Raw genomic sequence first — 22911 nt, forward strand, 5'->3', positions numbered from 1 at the left:
ATCAAAGATCTCATCATTCAGGCTATGCTCTCTTCTTGCTGCTACCACTGGGAAGGTGGTACAAGTCCCACACCATCAGATTCATGAACAGTTATTGCCCTACAACCATCAGGCTCCTGAACCAGCAAGATTAGTATGAACGTCCATTCATCTAGTGCCACTGATAAACATGAAATCTCCTTTGTTGGTTTCCCAATGAAGAGCCGGCTAATGGCAGGATACAAAATGAGAGATCTGCTGGTTAGGATTCTTCACTGTTTAGTGCGTCTGAGAGTTGCAAGCTCAGTGTTGACACTTCACTACTACTGCAGTTTGAATGGGACTGGACTCCTGAAAAGCCTGCCTGTGGAGAAAAAATAAATAATTGAAATGTCCATGAAGAAGAACATTCCTAATGAAAATATTAGAGAATGCAGAGGAAATATCTTTAGAGAAAAAGAAGAGATGTACAATATAACAAAGCAAGTGTTGTTGGGTGTGGACTTAGAAATGGGAATTCTGGGCTAAGATTTCCCATTTGTTATTCAGCCAGGATTTCTATTGAGAAGAGCACTTATCATATGGCAAAGGAAGGTGTACTTGATTACTTTTGTTGATAGTGGCTTATCATGGACTACTTAGCCAAAGGTGCTGAAGAGCCAGGCCAACTCCAGGAACAATTGGGTAGTGGAATGTAAATGTATTGTGGTCATGCGTACCTGCAGTGTGAAGTCCTTTAGGTCTTTCCATGGTGGGTGGCATTTGTAAACCTCAATAGGGCTGCATTGCAAATCACCTTTCTGTGGTAGTGGGCTCATAGCTACCATCAGGGTCCCAACTAATCCTCGGATAGCCTGTTAAAAGATCAGAAATGTTCAGGTTTCTTGAGAAAATTTGAGTGATCGCCACATTTACAAAATCCAGCCAAACTACGCTGTAGATAATTACTTCATACTCTCAAGCTTTTGTATCTTCTGGCCCATTTAACTTAACGGTTCTGGTACACACCACAATTGTGCTTTTGAGCGAAGACCAAACTCTGCACCAGCTGCCATCTTAAGTCCCTGCCGCTCACATTAGAGATTCTGATGTCCCCCTGTTGCTTCTCTGCCACCACACTTCCTCCCTTCCACCGCTGCCAGCTGCTCTGGTGAGCAACAAGAAGAACACTTCTTATTTGGATTTAAGGGATTACAAGGCAAAGGCTGTCCCTCAGGCATTCAGCGGGCTATCAGGAGAGGATCCTGCACGTTAGGACTACCCTGACTAAATCAATAAGGTTGGAACTCTACCTGGATCACACCTAACCAAAATGAGATGCAATTAGGCGATGCCATTATTAAGACCATGTCTCCAATTCTTTTAAATAAAGATTTACTTTATTAGCTTCATTTGTCACGTGTCCATCGAAGCAAACAATTAAATGCGCTATTTATGTCAATGGCCAACGCAGTCGGAGGATGTGCCTGCATTGTCACCAAGCTCCAGTGCCAACCTAGCATACACACTACTCAAAAACCCTAACCTGTATGTCTTTGGAATGTGGGAGGAAACCGGAGCACCCAGAGGAAACCCACACACTCATGGGGAGAACCTACAAACTCCACACAGACAGTAATGGGAATTAAGTCACCACCTTACAGCCTAGCTCTGTAAGGCATTACACTAACCTCGACTCTACAGTGTATGTCTTACTTTATCATTATGAAAATACTTTTTATTACACACTGATTGGAGTGTTGCTGAGAATAAACAATAAATGGGCAGCTTGCACGTTCTTGTCCCCTTCAATTTGTTTTTAATTTATTTATTGTGTTGCTGGAAGAGCCAGCATTTATTGCTCATCTCTAAGCTCCCTTGCAAAATGGCTGTCCCATAGTCCTGGTGAGGGTTGTTGGATAGGGATAATGATAACACTTCCAAGTCAGGATGGTGTATGACTCAGAGGGAAAACTGGAGGCAATGATGTTCCCAGGTACCTGACGCCCTTGTCCTTTTTGTTGGTAGAAATTGCTGGTTGGCATTCAATCAAATTAGATGTGATCAGGCTGTCTTTTTTAACAACATGTACAACAAGCTGGAGGAACTCAGCAGGTCGGGCAGCATCCGTGGAAACGTTGACTGCTAGTTTCACATGGATGCTGCCCGACCTGCTGAGTTCCTCCAGCGTGTTGTATGTGTTGCTTTGACCCCAGCATCTGCGGTGTACTGTGTGTTTTTTTTAATGTCATCACCATCCTGTAAAAAGCATAGGTTTAGTTATGTCAGGGAAGTCCACCCAAACATTATCGGCGAGCATGAGGTGAATTATAGGAGATATTAATTATTAATATTTAATTATAATTGTAGGAGCCATGTATTCAGTTTTGCCGCTACAGTAAGTTCCTCTTCTCATTACTACTATCAGTGAAGAGGTGCAGGAGCCTGAAGACCTCCACTCAGCATTTTAGGAACAGCCTCCTCCCCTTTGCTAGTAGCTTTCTGAACAGTCTACGAGCCCATGAGCACCATGTCACTATTCCTCCACACTAATTTTTATTGTAACTTACAGTACCTTTTCTTGCCCTGTTGCCACAAAACAATAAATTTCACAACATACGTCACTGATAATAAACCTGATTCTGATTCAGAACGGCTAAATCCTGCCAACTTATATTCTTGCAAAAGTGAAAAGACTGACAGGATATTGTTAATTACCCTTGTTTTTCTAAGTTTGTAAAATAGTGAAAAACTATATTTTTGAACTGTATGATGAGTATGTTGACCTAAAAATACTTCAGCACTACAATTGGTGCTAAAAGATCATAGTGAGAAAATGCAGAAGTCGGGACAAGAGGCAATGGCCTTGGAGAAGGGAAAGCAGGAGCTGGAGAACTATTCAGGTCTAAGGAGAGGTAGGAATCCAAATACAGGGGTAGCCGGTGATCACAGCCTGGGGCTGAGATGAGAGTTCCACACAACTGATCACTACTAACCGGATTTTGAGTCTTCTGAAGGATCTCATTGCATCTTGTGGATTAACAGGAAATTTGTCTCAGAAAATTAAGATGTCAAATAAAATGTCGGCCTTTATAATAACTACAGGACCACAGATCTCTTAGTGCAATTACACAGAGCCTTGATGACATAACAGCTGGAAGATTGTATACAGTTTTGGTCTCTTTTAAAAAAAGATGTACCTGGAGCTGCCACCAGAGGGAGTTCAATTAGGCTCACCAAACAACTTCCTGGGATGTAAGGTGTAATTTAATGATTGAGTAGACCAGGCTTGTATTTTCTCCCATGTAGCGAGACAATCTCGTTGAAACTTGCAAAGATTTAAGTGGATACTTCCCCAGATGGTAAATCTTGAATCAGTGGTCCCAATCTCTAAATAATAGGTAGGCATGAAGAGAAGTTTACTCACTCAAAGGACAGTGAATCTTTGGGATTCAATACTCCAGAGTCTGTGGAGACTCGGTATTGAGTTCGTTTTAAACAGAGAGCAGTAGGTTTTTGCGTATTTAAAAAAATCATAAGAATGGGGACAGTGCAGGAGAGTGGAGCTGAGCTAGAAGAACAGCCATGATTTTGATGAATGATGTGGCAGATTCAGTAAACCAGAATATTTTCCACCACAATGCCATTATCCAGCACATCCTTCCTCCTAATTCATGTGGTTTTATGTTCTTAAGCAGGGTGGGACCAGGACCAGATAACTGCAGATCTTTGTGCAATTGCAGGTCAGGCCTGTGCTGACAAAAAGGGAGAATTTGACAGCCGAAAATTGCTTTTTTCTATGCATGAGAACATTATATCAAGAAACTGCAAAAGGAAGGACAGTATAATTGATGCAATGTACTTACTGTCTACAGAATTCAATTCTTCCACTCAGTTTAGCGTATCAAGACATCGTCTTCTCAGGCCATCACTCATAATCAGAAATTAGTGGTGGTATGGTAATGTAGTAGTTAGCACAACACTCTACAGTACTGGTGACCCGGGTTCAGTTCCCACCTCTGCTAGTAAGGAGTTCATATGCTCTCCCCATGACTGCTCTAGTTTCATCACACTGTCCAAAGATGTACCAGTTGGTAGCTTAATTGGTCATTGTATATTGTCCCATGATTAGAAGTGGACTAAAATTGGGGGATTGCTGGACATCATGGCTCAAAGGCCTGGAAAGGCTTATTCAACACTGTATCTTTATATTATTAATAATAAAAAATGATTTTTGTTTATAGGGGTTCTTAGGTGACTGATGAGGTCAATGTGGGGACCACAGACCAAGTGCCAAACATATTTGACAAATACATTTAACTGCAAGCTGTTGAGAAAATGCCCTTAAAGGGAACAAAGATTGGGGAGGTAAAAAATGCAAAACAAGGACCCCAACTACGGGAGATCCACTCAAAAATATATTCCTCAGTGAATGGAAAGCCACAATAAGACAATCTTTATTCATGTATGCTGTGTCAATTCAGTATTTTTTTTGGAAGACTTCTGTTAACCTAAATAGTGCATGATTTAACTAATTCTTTATAGTTGCCACTACTTTTCTTGAATTTGGCAATTGCCTATCAGATGAAGGAATAGATAACATGGTCAGATGAAAGCAAATCCTGTTTTTTTTTAATATATGATAGCATTTGTAATCAGTGTCTGTATGGAAAACCTCAGGCCAATTTAGTTTTATGAATGGCAGACATGCTATACAGCACCAGAAATGCATGGTTAGACCAAAGACCATAAGAACAGGATCAAAATTAGGCCAATCAGCCAATTGATCCACTGATCCCGCAAAGTTGTCAAATGAATTGACATCATTGTTAAGGAGACCTATGGTGAGTAGATCATTGCTTGGAGGATTGAGTTCAAGAGCTGTGAAGTAATGTTGCAGTTCTACAAAACCCTGGTTAGACCGCACTTGGAATTCTGTGTTCATTTCTGGTTGTCTCATTATAAGGAGGATATGGAAGCTTTGGAGAGAGTGCAGAGGAGATTTATTTACTGCCTGGATTGGAGTTTTATGATATAGGTTGAGTGAACAAAGGCTTTTCTCTCGGAAATGAAGGAGAATGAGAGGTTGACTTGATAGAGGTGTGCAAGATGATAAGAGACATAGATTAAGTGGACAATCAGTGAACATTCCTAGGCTGGAAATGGCTAAAGCAAAGGGGCATAATGTTAAGGTAATTGGAGGACACTTGCTTCCTTTTGCTCACTGCTCCAGGAGGGAGGACCCTGCATTCAAACAGTCATGGTCTCTCTCTCTCTCAATGCTGTCAGAGGATGGTGCCAGAGTTCTGGGTCTTGGGCAAGTTTAATCGATGTGGTTTGTGGATGGGCTCTGTAGTTCACGTTATGAAATGTTTCTGGTTTCAGTTCGCTCCTTTTTTTTGTTGCTATTTTGGGCAATTTTGATTGGGGCAGCCTGCAGATAAACAACTACACAGCACTAGATTGAACTACAACTGAGCTTAACTGAAAATGCCTGGTTTACTTCAATTTTGTGTTTTATATTAAGTGTTTTTGCTCTTTTTTTTTCATTTGTGTGATTTGTTTTTTTTTACACTGCAGGGGGGAGGCAGAAGTTGATGTTTTGCTTTGAATGTGTTCCATGTTGTTTTTTGTTTCGTGGCTGTCTGCAGGAAGACGAATCTCAGGGTTGTATACTGCATACATACTTTTATAATAAACGTACTTTTAATCTTAGAATCTTTGTAACGGATAGTAATTTATAACTCTTTGGACTATACTGCAGCCACAAAACATCTAAATCTGTGATAAGAAACATGATTCTCTAATTCTAATTCTATTTCACTCCCCATAGATGCTGCCTGACCTGCTGAAAATCCAACATTTTTTTATATTTCAGATTTTCAGTAATTATTTTGGTTTTTTAGCACAATAATGTAAGCACAACTTAAATGTGGTTTTTCAAGGACAGGATGGACAGGGTTGCATTCAAATAATCATGAAGACTTCATAATAACAATACAAGAAGCTGAAGATGGAACTGTTATAGTAAACTCTCACTATTTTGTACCTGAAACCATAGACACTTAAATTACTACAATTACAGGAAGGCATAACAATAAAATTTGTTTTCCATACATTATCTGTAAATGGAAAATGCTTATATATAATGTTTAAGATGGAAGATAGCATTTTGAATCGGGAGCAAGTTACAGCTTGTGATTCAGCTGGGAGCTCAGAGAATTCGACCGTGTAGAGCGGGCAGCGTCGAGCGGGCAGCGAAGTCCGTGGAAGCAGAGTCCTGGGCTTTGGCTAAGTGGGCTTCGGCGTAAGGGGACTTCGGTAAGCCTGTGTGATTGCTCGCTGAGGGGAAGAAGGTAAGGTCGCTAGGTGCTTTTTAGACTTATTCTATTAATTCAGTTCAGGTATGGGGGAGACAGTCAGAGCAGTGGTGTGCTCCGTATGCAGTATGTGGGAGGTCAGGGTCAACACAGTTGTCCCTGATGACCACACCTGCAAGAGGTGCGTCCAGCTGCAGCTCCTATCAGACCGAGTTAGGGAGTTGGAGCAGGAGCTGGATGAACTACGGATCATTCGGGAGGCAGAGGCAGAGATAGATAGGAGTTATCAGGAGGTAGTCACACCAAAAAACCAAGAAGTAGGCAGATGGGTGACAGTCCAGAGAGGCAGGGGGAGCAGGCAGAGAGAGCAGAGCACCCCTGCGGCCATTCCCATTAACAATAAGTATACCGTACTGGATACTGTTGATGGGGATGACCTACCAGGAATGAGTTGTAGTGGTCCTGCCTCTGGCACAGAGGTTGAACCCTCAACTAGAAACGGGAGGAGGGAAGAGAAGAGAGCGATAGTTTTAGGGGATTCTATAGTCAGGGGGGGCAGATAGGAGATTTTGTGGGGCAGATGGTATGTTGCCTCCCTGGTGCCAGGGTCCGGGACATCTCAGATCGGGTGCAGGCTATTCTTGAGAAAGAGGGCATGAACCCAGATGTTGTGGTCCATGTAGGGACCAACAATGTAGGTAAGGTGAGTGAAGGGGTCCTGCTTAGAGAGTTCAGGGAGTTAGGAGTGAAGCTGAAAGGCAGGACCTCCAGGGTGACAATCTCGGGATTGCTACCTGTGCCACGTGCGAGTGAGGCGAAGAATAGAATGATTATGCACATTAATACGAGGCTGAGAGCATGGTGCAGGAAGGAAGGGTTCAGGTTTTTGGATAATTGGTCTTTGTTCCAGGGACATTGAGATCTGTTTCGAAGGGACGGTCTACATCTGAACTGGAGGGGTACTAACATTCTTGCAGGAGTGTTTGCCAGTGCTGCTCGGGGGGGTTTAAACTAGACAGTGCAGGGGGCAGGGATCCAGATCCAGAGGGTTGGTCTGAAGGAGCATGGGGTTAAATGAGTAGAAGGTTTGGGTGATCTTGAGAAGGTCATCAAAATTCAGGGTGCAATTAGCCCGATGGAAGTTCAAGGAGCTGGGTTAGGTACGGTAGACAGTGTTTTAAGCAAAGAAAGGAGGAATGGGCTCAGAATTCTATACTTGAATGCGCGTAGTGTCAGAAATAAGACAGATGAGCTTGAAGCTCAAATGAAAATGGGGAACTACGATATTGTTGGGATAATGGAGACATGGCTGCAAGGGGATCAGGCCTGGGAATTGAGTGTACCAGGGTATACGTGCTATCGTAGAGGCAGAAATATGGGAAGAGGGGGTGGGGTGGCCCTGTTGGTGAGGAATGAGATTCAGTCCTTAGCAAGAGGTGACTTGGGAACAGGGGAAGTAGAGTCTGTGTGGATTGAGCTGAGGAACAGTAAGGATAAAAAGACCCTAATGGGTGTTGTGTACAGGCCCCCAAACAGTAGCGTGGATATTGGGTACAAGTTGATTAGGGAGTTAACATTGGCATGTGCTAAAGGTAATGCAGTCATTATGGGAGATTTCAACATGCAGGTGAACTGGGAGAATCAGGTAGGTGCTGGACCCCAGGATAGGGAGTTTGTGGAGTGTCTAAGAGATGTATTTTTGGAACAGCTTGTGCTTGAGCCAACCAGGAACGAGGCTATTTTGGACTTGGTGATGTGTAATGAACAGGAATTGATAAGTGATCTTGAAGTAAAGGAGCCATTAGGAAGTAGTGATCATAACATGATAAGTTTTTATCTACAATTTGAGAGGGATAAGGGCAGATCAGAGGTGTCAGTGTTGCAATTAAATAAAGGAGACTACGGAGCCATGAGGGAAGAGCTGGCCAAAGTTAAATGGGCGGATGCCCTGGAAGGAAAGACAGTGGATCAGCAGTGGCAGATATTCTTGGGGATAATACAAAAGATGCAAAAGCAGTTCATTCCAATGAGAAGGAAGGATTCAAAGAGGGGGAAGGGGCCACAGTGGTTGACAAAGGAAGTCAGAGATTGTATAGCATTAAAGAAAAAAAAGTATGACAGGGCTAAGATGAGTGGGAATACAGATGATTGGGAAAGTTTTAAGGAACAGCAGATCTTAACTAAAAAAGCAATACGGAGAGAAAAAATCAGGTATGAGCTCAGTCTAGCCAGGAATATAAAAGGGGATAGCAAAAGATTTTTTAGCTATGTGAAGAGAAAGAAGATAGTTAAGAACAATGTTTGCCCCTTGAAGAATGAATTGGGAGAAATTGTTATGGGAAACAGGGAAATGGCAATAGAATTTAATGCGTACTTTAGATCTGTCTTCACCAGGGAGGACACAAGCAATCTCCCAGATGTATGGATGGGCCAGGGTCATAAGATATCAGAGGAATTGAGACAGATTGACATTAGGAAAGAAACTGTGATGAGTAGACTGGTAGGACTGAAGGCTAATAAATCCCCGGGTCCAGATGGTCTGCATCCGAGGGTTCTAAAAGAGGTGGCTCAGGAAATTGCGGATGCATTGGTAATCATTTTCCAATGTTCCTTAGATTCAGGATCAGTTCCTGAAGATTGGAGAGTGGCTAATGTTATCCCACTTTTCAAGAAGGGAGGGAAGGAGAAAACGGAGAACTATCGCCCTGTTAGCCTAACGTCAGTCATGGGGAGGATGCTTGAGTCCATTATTAAGGACGAAATAGTGGCACATCTTGATGGCAGAAATAGGATTAGGCCGAGCCAGCATGGATTTACCAAGGGCAAATCATGCTTGACTAATCTGTTGGAGTTTTTTGAGGGTGTAACAAGGATGTTAGACGAGGGTAAGCCAGTGGATGTTGTATACCAAGATTTTCAGAAGGCATTCGATAAGGTGCCACATAGGAGATTGGTGAGTAAAATCAGAGCTCATGGCATTGGGGGCAGGGTTTCAACATGGATAGAAAACTGGTTGGCAAATAGAAAGCAAAGGGTAGCAGTGAATGGGTGTTTTCGGACTGGCTGGAGGTGACTAGTGGGGTACCACAGGGCTCTGTATTGGGACCACAGCTCTTTACGATTTATGTCAACGATTTAGATGTGGGCATTGAAAACTATATCAGCAAGTTTGCTGACGATACTAAACTGGGTGGCAGTGTGACATGCGAAGAGGACGTTAGGAGAATACAGGGAGACTTGGATAGGCTGGGTGAGTGGGCAGATACTTGGCAGATGTCATTCAATGTGAATAAATGTGAAGTTATCCACTTTGGAAGCAGGAACAAGAGGGCAGAGTATTGTCTGAACGGTGTAGAGTTAGGTAAGGGAGAAATACAAAGAGACCTAGGAGTCCTAGTTCATCAGTCAATGAAGGTGAATGAGCAAGTGCAACAGGCAGTGAAGAGGGCAAATGGAATGTTGGCCTTTATTACAAGGGGAATTGAGTACAAGAGCAAGGATGTCCTTTTGCATTTGTACAGGGCCCTGGTGAGACCACACCTGGAATATTGTGTACAGTTTTGGTCTCCAGGTTTAAGGAAGGACATTCTGGCAATTGAGGAAGTGCAGTGTAGATTCACTAGGTTGATTCCTGGGATGGCAGGGCTGTCTTATGCAGAGAGATTGGAGAGATTGGGCTTGTACACACTGAAATTGAGGAGATTGAGAGGAGATCTGATTGAAATGTTTAAGATAATTAAAGGATTTGATAGGATTGAGGCAGGAAATATGTTCCAGATGTTGGGAGAGTCCAGTACCAGAGGGCATGGATTGAGAATAAGAGGTCAGTTATTTAAAACAGAGTTGAGGAAGAGCTTCTTCTCCCAGAGAGTTGTGGAGGTGTGGAATGCACTGCCTCGGAAGACGGTAGAGGCCAATTCTCTGGATGCTTTCAAGAAGGAGCTAGATAGATATCTGATGGATAGGGGAATCAAGGGATATGGGGACAAGGCAGGGACTGGGTATTGATAATGAATGATCAGCCATGATCTCAGAATGGCGGTGCAGACTCGAGGGACCGAATGGTCTACTTCTGCACCTATTGTCTATTGTCTTTCACTCTGTTGCTCCCTCTGTGGATGCTGCTTGTCTTGCTGAAGATCTCAAGAATTTTTTGATTTTATTTCAGATTTCCGGCACCTAGGGTATTATGCTACTGGAAGATTGTGAAGCTGTGCTCGAATAAGGACAGAACTAGAGGAAATCATGTAAAATAGAATGCTAACATTATAGTTGTACACAGTTTAAGATAAGGTATGCTTACCATTCTGTCTCCCTTACACTGTTTCTGCAGAGTGCTCCTCTTTTTGTCCTTGCATCGTTTATTCTGGAACCAAACCCTGATGACCCTTGAGCTGAGACCTGTCATCTCTATGAGCTGTTGCTTCAAATGTGCATCCGGCCGGGGGTTGGCAGCGTAACAGGTCCGCAGTGTCAGCAGCTGCTGCTCGTTCAGCACTGTCCGCACACGGGCTATCTTATCAGGGTGCTTTGCTGACTGATAGGCCTTGAATTTCTCTACTGGCAAACAGAAGAATTCAACAGTAAAGAATTGTAAGCTATTGCTTGCCACAAAACATCAAATTTCAGTGATATTAAACCTGATTTTGATTCTGAGATTCATTAAAACCACCATTCTGCGAGGAATGAACAAATTTCTTTTATATTGTTAAATTAGAACCAATCTTTGAAGATCATATTCTGCTGCATTGAAATCAAGTTTTAATTTGATATATTAACCATCACATTACCTCTCTCACACCTACCTCCTTTGAAATACATTGGTGCTACTGCACAGTACTGCATAATTAAATTATTGTCTGCATTTTATTTATCCAGGACAGTAACAGGCCCAACAAAGCCACACCACCCAATTAACCTACTAACCTTCATACCTCTGGAATATGCAGGGAAACCAGCGCACCTGGAGGAAACTCGTGCAGACATGGGACGAATGTACAAATTCCTTATAGAGAGTGGTGGAATTGAACCTGGGTCACTGGCTCTGTAATAGTGTTTTGCTAACCACTACACTACTAAGCCATCCTGGCCCCTGACACCATTTTAACTTGGTAGAACTAAGTTTGACAATTTTGTACTGAGAGGATGCCAAATAAGTGCACATAAAGCAGATGAGCTTAGAGCGTGGATCAGAACTTGGAGCTATGATGTTGTGGCCATTACAGAGACTTAGATGGCTCAGGGGCAGGAATGGTTACTCAGAGTGTCAGGCTTTAGATGTTTTGGAAAGGACAGGGAAAGAGGCAAAAGAGGTGGGGGTGTAGCACTGCTAACCAGAGATAGTGTCACAGCTGCAGAAAAGGAGGAAGTCATGGAGGGGTTGTCTATGGAGTCTCCGTAGGTGGAAGTTAGGAACAGGAAAGGGTCAATAACTCTACTGGGTGTTTTTTATAGACCACCACCCAGTAGTAACAAGGACATTGAGGAGCAGATAGGGAGACAGATTCTGGAAAAGTGTAGAAAAAACAGGGTTGTTCTGGTGGGAGATTTTAATTTCCCAACTACTGATTGGCAGCTCCTTAGAGCAAGGGATTTAGATGGTGTGGAGTTTGTTAGGTGTGTTCAGGAAAGTTTCCTGACACAATATGCAGATAAGCCTACAAGAAGAGAGGCTGTACTTCATCTGATATTGGGAAATTAACCTGATTGGGTGTCAGGTCTCTCAGTGGGAGAACACTTTGAAGATAGTGATCACAATTCTATCTCCTTTACCATAGCTTTGGAGAGGGATAGGAACAGACAAGTTAGGAAAGCATTTAATTGGAGTAAGGGGAAATATTCAGGCAGGATCTTGGAAGCATACATTGGGAACAGATGTTCTCAGGGAAATGTGTTACAGAAATGTGGCAAATGTTCAGGGGATATTTGTGTGGCATTCTGCATAGGTATGTTCCAATGAGACAGGGGAAGAATGGTAGGGTACAGGAACTGTGGTGTACAAAGGCTATTAAAAATTTAGTCAAGGAGAAAAGAAAAGCTTACAAAAGATTCAAAAAAACTACGTAGAGATCCAGAAGATTATAAGGCTAGCAGGAAGGAGCTTAAGAATCAAATTAGGAGAGCCAGAAGGGGCCATGAGAATGCCTTGGCGAGCAGGGTTAAGGAAAACCCCACGACATTCTACAAGCATGTGAAGAGCAAGAGGATAAGACGGGAGAGAATAGGACCTATCAAGTGTGACAGTGGGAAACTGTGTATGGAACCGGAGGAGATAGCAGAGGTACTTACTGAATACTTTGCTTCAGTATTCACCACGAAATTGGATCTTGGCAATTCTAGGGATGACTTACAATGGATTGGAAAGCTTGAGCATATAGACATTAAGAAAGAGGATGTGCTGTTGCTTTTGGAAAGGGTCAAGTTGTTAAGTCTCTGGGACTGGATGAGATGTACCCCAGGCTACTGTGGGAGGTGAGGGAGGAGACTGCTGAGCCTCTGGCGATGATCTTTGCATCATCAATGTGAACGGGAGAGGTTCTGGAGGATTGGAAGGTTGTGGATGTTGTTCCCTTATTCAAGAAATGGAGTAGAGATAGCCCAGGAAATTATAAAACATTGAGTCTTACTTCAGTGGTTGGTAAGTTGATGGAAAAGATCCTGAGAGGCCGAATTTATGAACATTTGGGGAGGCATAATATGATTAGGAATAGCCAGCATGGCTTTGTCAAAGGCAGGTTGTGCCTTACGAGCCTGATTGAATTTTTTGAGGATGTGACATTGATGAAGGCAGAGCAGTAGATGTAGTGTATATGGATTTCAGCAAGTCATTTGATAAGGTAGCCCGTGCAAGGCTTATTGAGAAGATAAGGAAGCATGGGATCCAAGGGGACATTGCTTTGTGGATCCAGAACTAGCTTGCCCACAGAAGGCAAAGAGTGGTTTTAGATGAGTCATATTCTGCATGGAGGTCAGTGACCAGTGGTGTGCCTCAGGGTTCTGTTCTGGGACCCCTACTCTTTGTGATTTTTATAAATGACCTGGATGAGGAAGTGGAGGGATGGGTTAGCAAGTTAGCTGATGATACAAAGGTTGGGGGTGTTGTGGATACTGTGGAGGGCTGTCAGAGGTTACAGCAGGACATTGATAGGATGCAAAACTGGGCTGAGAAGTGGCAGATGGAGTTTATCCCAGGTAAGTGTGAGGTGATTCATTTTGGTATGTCAAATATACCAGAACATAGAATTAATGGTAAGACTCTTGGCAATGTGGAGGATCAGAGGGATCTTGGGGTCTGAGTCCATAAGACACTCAAAGATGTTGCACAGGTTGACTCTGTGGTTAAGAAGGCATACGGTGCATTGGCCTTCATCACTCGTGGGATTGAGTTTAGGAGCTGAGAGGTAATATTGCAGCTATAAAGGACCCTGGTCAGTCCCCACTTGGAGTACTGTAATCAGTTCTGGTCACTTCAATGCAGGAAGGATGTGGAAACCATAGAAAGGGTGAAAAGGAGATTTACAAAGATGTTGCCTGGATTGGGGAGGATGCCTTATGAAAATAGGTTGAGTGAACTCGGCCTTTTTTTCTTGGAGTGGCAGAGAATGAGAGGGGACCTGATAGAGGTGTATAAGATGATGAGAGGCATTGATCTTGTGGATAGTCAGAGGCTTTTTCCCAGGGCTGAAATGGCTAACACGAAAGGCCACAGTTTTAAGGTGCTTGGAAGTAAGTACAGAAGATATGTCAGTGGTAAGTTTTTTTTTTTGTTTTTTTTTTCTTTTACACACAAGGTTTGGTGAGTGAGTGGAATGGGCTGCCGGCAACGGTGGTGGAGGCAAATACAATAAGGTCTTTTAAGAGACTCCTGGACAGGTACATGGAACTTAGAAAAACAGAGGGCTATGGGTAACCCGAGGTAATTTCTAAAGTAAGCACGTACATGTTCGGCACAGCATTGTGGGCCAAAGGGCCTGTATTGTGCTGTAGGTTTTCTATATTAGTTTAGAATTACATTATCTTTATACCCTGGAAACTGCTAACATTTTTTTACATGAAATGTTATAATCTCTGGCATGGAGAGCATTTATTGCCTCTTTCACTGTTTAGAAGGATGAATCACTATGATGGTGAGACTGGAGTTACAGAAAAATAAGAAATAGACAACAGAACAGGACATTTGGCCCTTATGTTTGCTCTGCCATTCAGGCGAATTATAGCAGATAATCTACCTTGCATATCATTCAGAATGAGTAACAATACAAGATTTCCTTTGCAAAAGTTCATAAAGTGATTAGTGACAATCTGGTAGTTTCATGTTAAGTGTCACGGGCAGTCCCCTGATTATGTGAGGCTTCTATTCCTGAGAACTACGCACAAGTGTTTTCTTTGTAAATCAGAACCATCAATTTTCCTTTGTCACCATACATCTACTTGCTATAATTCTTTTAATTCATCTAATATGCATTCTAACACCACCTATAATTAGACTAATGGAATATATTTGGTGCAATGGAGTTACGTCTCTACCAAAGGAGGTGTAAGGTGCTCCTTCCCTCCACTAGCCTGTAGGTCACCCTTGGGCTAGTTGTAGTACCTGTGTAGCCCCAGATCACTGTCACGTGAAGCCATGAGAGCAGGTAATGGATGGTCACATGAGCAGCTGGTGCATATCACAAGTCTTGGTTATGTGTCCACTAACGCCAGGCAGACAATCTCTGAAGAGTATTGATAATCGCTGGTATCACCTGTCTTGTAAAGACATTGCCCAGAAGAAGGCAATGGCAAACCAATTGCAGAAAAAATTGCCAAGAACAATCATGGTCAAAGACCATGATTGCCCACATCATATGACACAGCATTTAATGGTGATGAATGGAATGTATACTGTATCCAGTCATTAATCAATACCACAAATAATTTTATTAGTATTATTGCTAACTTGATAAAATACTTAAAAAATATATGGGAGAATTTGTGTTAAATCAAATTTCTGTAAGTCAGGAGGCCCCTGTACTATATAGGAACTAAATTTTAAGTCTTCCACTATCAAAGTGGGATTATATCTCATGTTACTAGATCAACAGCACAAATCTTTGGATAGTTATGCAGTAACTTAACCACTAGGTTACTGTATACGAGGGGTGATTGATAAGTCTGAGGTAGAAGGAGTCAATTTTAGGAAACCTAGCACATTTATTTTTCAACAGAGTCCCGTCCTACATTTACACACTTAGTCCAGCGGTCATGGAGCATACAGATCTTGGACCTCCAGAAAGTGTCCACAGACGGGGTGATTGATAAGTTCATGGCCTAAGGTAGAAGGACATGAGTTATACAGCTCTCGTTACATGCACATGCAGTTCTACTCTTTAAGTGGTTATGCAGAAAGTTTGAAGTTAATAACTCATCTGGGGTGATTGATAAGTTCATGGTCTAAGGTAGAAGGAGATGAGTTATTAACTACAAACTTTCTGCATAATCACTCAGAGTTGAGCTGCATGTGCATGTAATGAGAGCTGTATAACTCATCTCCATCTACCTTAGGCCACGAACTTATCAATCACCCATCTGTGGACACTTTCTGGAGGTCCAAGATCTGTATGCTCCATGACCGTTGGACTAAGTGTGTAAATGTAGGAGGGGACTATGCTGAAAAATAAACGTGCTAGTTTTTCTAAAATTGACTCCTTCTACCTTAGGCCACAAACTTATCAATCACCCCTCGTACTTGTATGACAGCATTTGAGAACAAGCATCAACTGACCTGATTGATATAAATTACCAGTGTCCGCTTCAGAGTTCAAAGGACCCTCTTGACGTAAGCTGGTATCTAGAAGGCCACCATCCTTAATGCAGTGTGGTCCGTCTACCCGCAATCTGAACACATCTCCGGGCACGAGCTGCCGCTTGCAAGCCACACAGCAGAAACATCGTTGGTGATAGGTGAGGCCTCGAGCTCTCAGGACCAGGTCCGAGGATAACAGTCCACCCTGACACTGAGCACATCTCACGGGGAATTTTCTAAAGAACAGCAGAGGAGTCATTTTGTTGTGGAATTTGTTTTTATCTGAGAGCACCTTACTGCACATTTTGAAAATTTTTCAAGTATCTCCTCTCAGACTAACAAATAAAGCTCTAAATTATGTCCAATAGAGTTCAAGCTTTACAATTAGACTTAGTGAACCGAGGTTGGAAGCTGGATGACCAGAAATGCACAAGTTACAAAGTCTGTCACTGTTGGATAGCTGACTAATAGTCGTGTTCAAATTCCAGATCAAGTTTATTGTTATTATGTTCATACTGTTGGATTAGGGTGTAGAATTGATATTTCTCTAGTATTTTTCTTGTGATTTAACTTTCCTGTGGTTGCTTATAATTTTTATATAATCACCTATATATGTGTCATTGTTCAGTAAATTTTCTAGTAGCATAGTTGATTCCGTATTTTCTGGAAGCTTCTCAGTTTTCCTGCAGCACGTGTCACACCACTTGAATCTGGGTATTTAATAGTTAATTGTTATCACTGGAATGTTATCCCTAATCTGAGTATGAGACTTCTTTGTCTTTTCTTTATTCTCTCTTTGTTCTTGTTACACTTAATCAAGCAGCCATAATCACCAAGGTTTGTGCCTTGTTTTTTACTTCTAAAAAACCACTTGATCAATATCATCAGATCCCACAATACATACACTGGGTATAAATGCCATGAAAATGAACTCTTTCTGTCAGCAATACCATGCAAGATTATGGCAAACATTAATGAACATTCGTTAATGAGAATTAAAATTTAAAAATTATATTTAGCAATGTGTCAGCTCAAACAATTGAAATTAATATTGGAACGCTACTGTCTTTGTGAAACCATGGGAGCATGTTTGTATGAGCAGCTGGTGCACATCACAAGTCCTAGTTATGTGACCACTGACGCCAGGCAGACAATTCTGAAGAGTATTGACAATGGCTGGAGTCATCCATCTTGTAAAGACACTGCCCAGAAGATAGCAATGGCAAACCACTTCTGTACAAAAAATTGCCAAGAGTAATCAGTAGTCATGAGACCATGATTGCCTACACAATCTGACAAGGCACATAATGATGATAATGGTGACTGTTTATGTAACAATAAGGGCCTATGTCTTAAGGAGGTGAATGAAGATTAGGAAGGAATGAAGGGCTATAATGAATAGAATATGCTAACTGCACTGAGCCTGCAGCCTGTTACATTCCTATAACGTTGCAGCCTAAGAGGCTGATCTGCTGTTCTCAGAATTGTTCATCTGGCTCACTGTCCATTGGCCACATTTAGTGCTCATAACAAAAAGCGAAACTGTTGACTTAAACCATTACTGCACAGTGAAAACCACAGCAGATTGAGGATCATTGCACACTCATAGTTTAACACCAAACTCCCAAAGCTGACATTCCGGCTCAGTGTTACACCAGAGGCTGTGTGGTACTGCAGGCTTCCCCAAGGGAAATCACTGATCCAATGAGAGGTTTGGCTATTGACAGACCTTCCCCTCTGCAAACTGTTCTGCTTAATTGGTGTATAAAGACATAATTACTGCCCCACCAACTTTATTAATCATAAAAGTATATATAGATTGTGATTCATTCAGCTACAGCTGACTAGAAAGGAATAGATGGGGAAGAAGCCAGAATAAGAGGGTGGGGCAGTGTTGGAATACAAACTGACATCTGACAGGATGCTCAAGCTAGGCTTTCTATAGCAAAAATTAATTAAAAGCAGTTGAGATGTTTCTTCTGTGTAAGATATATGGCAATGATATAATGACAATAATGTCTATATTTGTGAATTTTTAAATTTCACTTTCTCCAATGATAATTACAGATTACTATATATATCTACCCGATGTTGTGGTGGTCCATTTTGCAGCCAACAGGAAGAGCACAGAGCTGTGAAAAATAATGGATCACCTTGCAAAGTGTAGCCACAAGATCCCATGCATGTAGGCTTTCAGTCTTACTTTGTCATAATTGTGAAGTGCCAAGTGCTCCCTCACAGATAATCAGAGCTCAATGATTCAAATACTTTGTACACTTTGTACTGCACAGAGTACACTTCCCACAATCTGCAGCCAGGAAACAAGTCACTATTACAGAGACAGCAACCCGGGTTTAGTTCTGCCGCTGTCTGTAAGGAGTTTGTACGTTCTTCCCATGTAGGTTTCCTCCGCGTGCTCTAGTTTCCTCCCATGTTCCAAAGATGTTACAGTTTAGTAAGTTAATTGGTCACATGGGTGTAATTGGGTGGCATGGCCTCGGTAACGGTACACTTGTTACTGTACCTTATCTTGAAAAAAAATCTCCAAATCTTGCCTTCTTTGGGAATTAAATAGGGTTATTGAAAAGCCTGGGGGGGGGGGGGGGAAGGAATTAAGTTAGAGTAAAATCAAAAATATACATATTATTGCTTTAAAGTAGAAAATTTGGATAGATTATATTTATTTGAAGCAATCTCACTTTATCATGTATCCCCATTTAAATTATATTTGGTTTTAACTTTTCATGTACAGTAGGTGGCAAAGCTACTGAGAAAATATTAAATTAATGAAAAGATTTTGATCACAGCAAGGATATGACGATATTATTTCACACCTGAAGTAGTCAGTCTTGCAGTAGATCTTGCCCTCCTTGACGAAACAAGTAGAACTCTCATCCAGTTTCTGGTTGCACTCAGCACACCTGAGACAGGCTGCGTGCCACTCCAGATCGGGGTAGACTCGCAGAATGTATGGGTCAGTGATATGTTTGCTGCAGCCTACACAAGTTGAAGCCAGTTCTTCCCCTGCAACCCAGCATTTCAGGAAAAAAAACACAACGAATTCAGTCTGGAGGTTAATTTTGACATTTTTACACATTGGTGGCATGATCCAAGCATAGGATACATAGTCAGTCTGGGTATGTTAAGCAGCTCCTGCTACGGAGGAATGCTAAGAATGACATAAGAAAGAAAGAAAGTTAGAATACTTCATTTATTATCTGTTGTGTTGCAGTCCAAAGGCAACAATGTATTCATTTTTATCTTATACATTGAGTAATAAATATTGCTCAGGCATCGGGAGAAATCTGCTATTCTTCCTTAAGATGAATGTAAGTATTTTTACTGGTGGTAGTGGCTTGTTTTGATACCTTGCCCAAAAGACCTTTAATACCCATAGAATGGGCAGGATTATGTGGGGTGAGAACCGGTCTTAACCCTGAGTGAGTATGGATGAAAGACATTTGTGCAGCTGACATTGAAACACTATGGTGCAGGTGAAATAACCATATAACCTTATAACAATCACAGCACAGAAACAGGCCATCTTGGCCCTCCTAGTCCGTGCCGAACTCTTAATCTCACCTAGTCCCACCTACCCGCACTCAGCCCATAACCCTCCACTCCTTTCCTGTCCATATACCTATCCAATTTTACCTTAAATGACACAACTGAACTGGCCTCTACTACTTCTACAGGAAGCTCATTCCACACAGCTATCACTCTTTGAGTAAAGAAATACCCCCTCGTGTTTCCCTTAAACTTCTGCCCCCTAACTCTCAAATCATGTCCTCTAGTTTGAATCTCCCCTACTCTCAATGGAAACAGCCTGTTCATGTCAACTCTATCTATCCCTCTCAAAATTTTAAATACCTCGATCAAATCCCCCCTCAACCTTCTACGCTCCAATGAATAGAGGCCTAACTTGTTCAACCTTTCTCTGTAACTTAATTGCTGAAACCCAGGTAACATCCTAGTAAATCGTCTCTGCACTCTCTCTAATTTATTGATATCTTTCCTATAATTCGGTGACCAGAACTGCACACAATATTCCAAATTTGGCCTTACCAATGCCTTGTACAACTTTAGCATTACATCCCAACTTCTGTACTCAATGCTTTGATTTATAAAGGCCAGCATTCCAAAAGCCCTCTTCACCACCCTATCTACATGAGACTCCACTTTCAGGGAACTATGCACAGTTATTCCTAGATCTCTCTGTTCCTCTGCATTCCTCAATGCCCTACCATTTACTCTGTATGTTCTATTTGGATTATTCCTGCCAAAATGTAGAACCTCACACTTCTCAGCATTAAACTCCATCTGCCAACGTTCAGCCCATTCTTCTAACCGGCATAAATCTCCCTGCAAGCTTTGAAAACCCACCTCATTATCCACAACACCTCCTACCTTAGTATCATCGGCATACTTACTAATCCAATTTACCACCCCATCATCCAGATCATTTATGTATATTACAAACAACATTGGGCCCAAAACAGATCCCTGAGGCACCCCGCTAGTCACCGGCCTCCATCCCGATAATGGGAAACTGTTGAGTTAACTGGTGCAGTAGAGAATGAGCACCAATGTTTTGAATGGCTACTGGTATGAGTGGTATTGTGGACAATCAGTATAGCTGCACTAAAACAATAACCGCAGATGCTAGGAACCTTAAATAATAAAAAAAAGGAAATTGCTGGAAATATACAGCAAGCCAGCTGTGAGAGAGGGACAGAAGGAGAAAGAGATGGTGGGCAGGGGACATTTTCCAAAGCTAAAGGGAGAGAGGTTTTCCCTTATAGGAGAAAGCTCATGAACTACAATGGAATTTGGACAAAATATGGACTATCAAGTGAAGATTACTAAGAAAACAGTTATAAGTGCTATACAGAAGATTTGAAAAGGTTTAAACATACTGTACATTGGTGATTGCTGCTTAATGTATTCATCAAGTCAATAAGGGGGACCTGGAAAATTGGTGGTCCAGAGGACCATGCAGGGTGAATCTAGGACAGCCAGAGCAAAGGAGCCAAGTGTTGGGCCGCAGGTTGGAGCAGAAAGACTGGAATAAGCCGTGCATGGTGAAGGAATGCGGGGCAATGAGCCAGCGCACCAAGCACGACAACAAGAAAATAGGGAGAAGCGAGAGTGAACTTCACGGGAGAAAAGGCAAAGCGCAAAGGCAGCAGGTGATCCTCAGAAAATATGAAAGCAGGCGTGGACCCGGGTGAGTGAAGCTCAAGCGGAAGTGAAAGGAAAAAGTCAAGATGTTGGTCAAGCGGAACTGGGAGGAAAATGTCAAGTCGGATTTTCAAGCGGTCCTCAAAGGGTGTAACATAGCTAAACCTGCAGGGTGAACCTCGCAAATCAGCCGCAGTGTATTTCAGGGAGGCTGGAAGTAAACCGCCAATTGGGAAGAAATGGTCTGAGAAGATAGAAAGAAGCATTAGGGCGTAGAGGCAGCGGGGTGATCAGTAGTGTAAATTTAACGCGGGTGCGGACCCGTCTTTGTGGATTTTAAGCGGACTTACGATCGCACGCGGGGAGACTGGAAGTAGACCGCAAACGGGGAAGAAGTCGGGGTGATAAACCGGTGTAGCAAGCAGTCAGAAGCGAGACTGGACTTCGAGGGCTCAGAGGTAGCGGGCGGCAAAGGAAAAAACAGGATGATCCAAAGTTGGAATGTTAAAGTAGAAGCGGAAGTCACGGTGTGGATGAAGCAGACCCGAGGGGGTGGGGGTTTGAACCCGAGCGGACGTTTGAGGGCGGTGGCCGAACAGACCATGTGCAGATTGAATCAGGAACAGGGATGGGCACAGCGACTAAGCAGGGAAGGTGAGACACTCATCGGCTGCAGGGTAGCTGGAAGTGTACTGGTCAATGTGAAAAGGGTGCCTACGCAGGGCGAAGCATAAATCGTTGCGGATAAACGGGATTAGTGCAGAGAGGTACAAAGGCGGCAGACATGGCAGATTGAAGGTTTTATTTCTGTGTACTCTATAAGCAGACAAAATAGTTAACTATATAGCCAGAAGCTGACAATGTTGAGGTTTAGTAAACATAATGGAAAATGGCACTTGGAATGATTGCTTCAAAACAAATCACGATGCTGATATGAAGGTTGTTGGGTTCAACCACTGGAAAATGGGATTTAAATTAACAAATCTTTTCAAGGAAAGTTGTCAACACAGAGAATGGACCTCTAGAATCGTGGCACAAGCTATTATTTGAGATGGATTGGTCATCTAAAGTCTTTTTGGATGGATAGGTTGAGTAGGGTGGACTTGATCATCTCTTTTTATGATATGAACTTGTAAAAGTCAATATTTTCGTTGTCAGCAGGAAAATGTTTGTGGTTCTGATATCTTACCTTTGGAAGCATGGTTTTACTACCACCAGAGCTTACCCACTTAAAATAAATCCTGGCCACCTGACAAATATGACATATCTCCCCACTCATAACGCTGGCCATGATACTCTGACATTTTTTCTCCTTGTAGAGATATTTATTATATCACGTCGTTGCCCATAACCCATCCCTCATATTTCTGTCACAAAGAAGACAGATGGTTGGGTGACAGTGAATTAGAAGACTATATTTCAAGCAAATGATTTATGAAAGTCAGTGGAACCTTGAAGTGGGACTACTGAATAAAATTCCATTCTAATAATCCCAGCTTTTTTTCTATTATCTATATTTTAAAAATATTTTGTATATTGTATGTGTTGAAAATGCTGAAGGAGTATTAGATATTATGAGGAATATTTGCTATACCTTAGCATAATCATGGTAAAATGTTCTCCATGTCGAGGTTCCTGCAGCAATTGTGAAATCTAACACCATAGTCT

General features: G+C 42.2%; 1 protein-coding gene and 1 pseudogene across 3 annotated transcripts in view; one reads left to right on the forward strand and one right to left on the reverse strand.

The window, feature by feature from the left end:
* Window positions 1-22911, forward strand: part of spmap2 (sperm microtubule associated protein 2) — a 246595-nt gene that overhangs the window by 76885 nt on the left and 146799 nt on the right. The window lies entirely within an intron of this gene.
* On the reverse strand, window positions 152-19212 carry LOC132406578 (insulin gene enhancer protein ISL-1-like; annotated as a pseudogene).

This window comes from Hypanus sabinus, chromosome 16 (assembly GCF_030144855.1).
Source record: "Hypanus sabinus isolate sHypSab1 chromosome 16, sHypSab1.hap1, whole genome shotgun sequence".
NCBI lineage: Eukaryota > Metazoa > Chordata > Chondrichthyes > Myliobatiformes > Dasyatidae > Hypanus > Hypanus sabinus.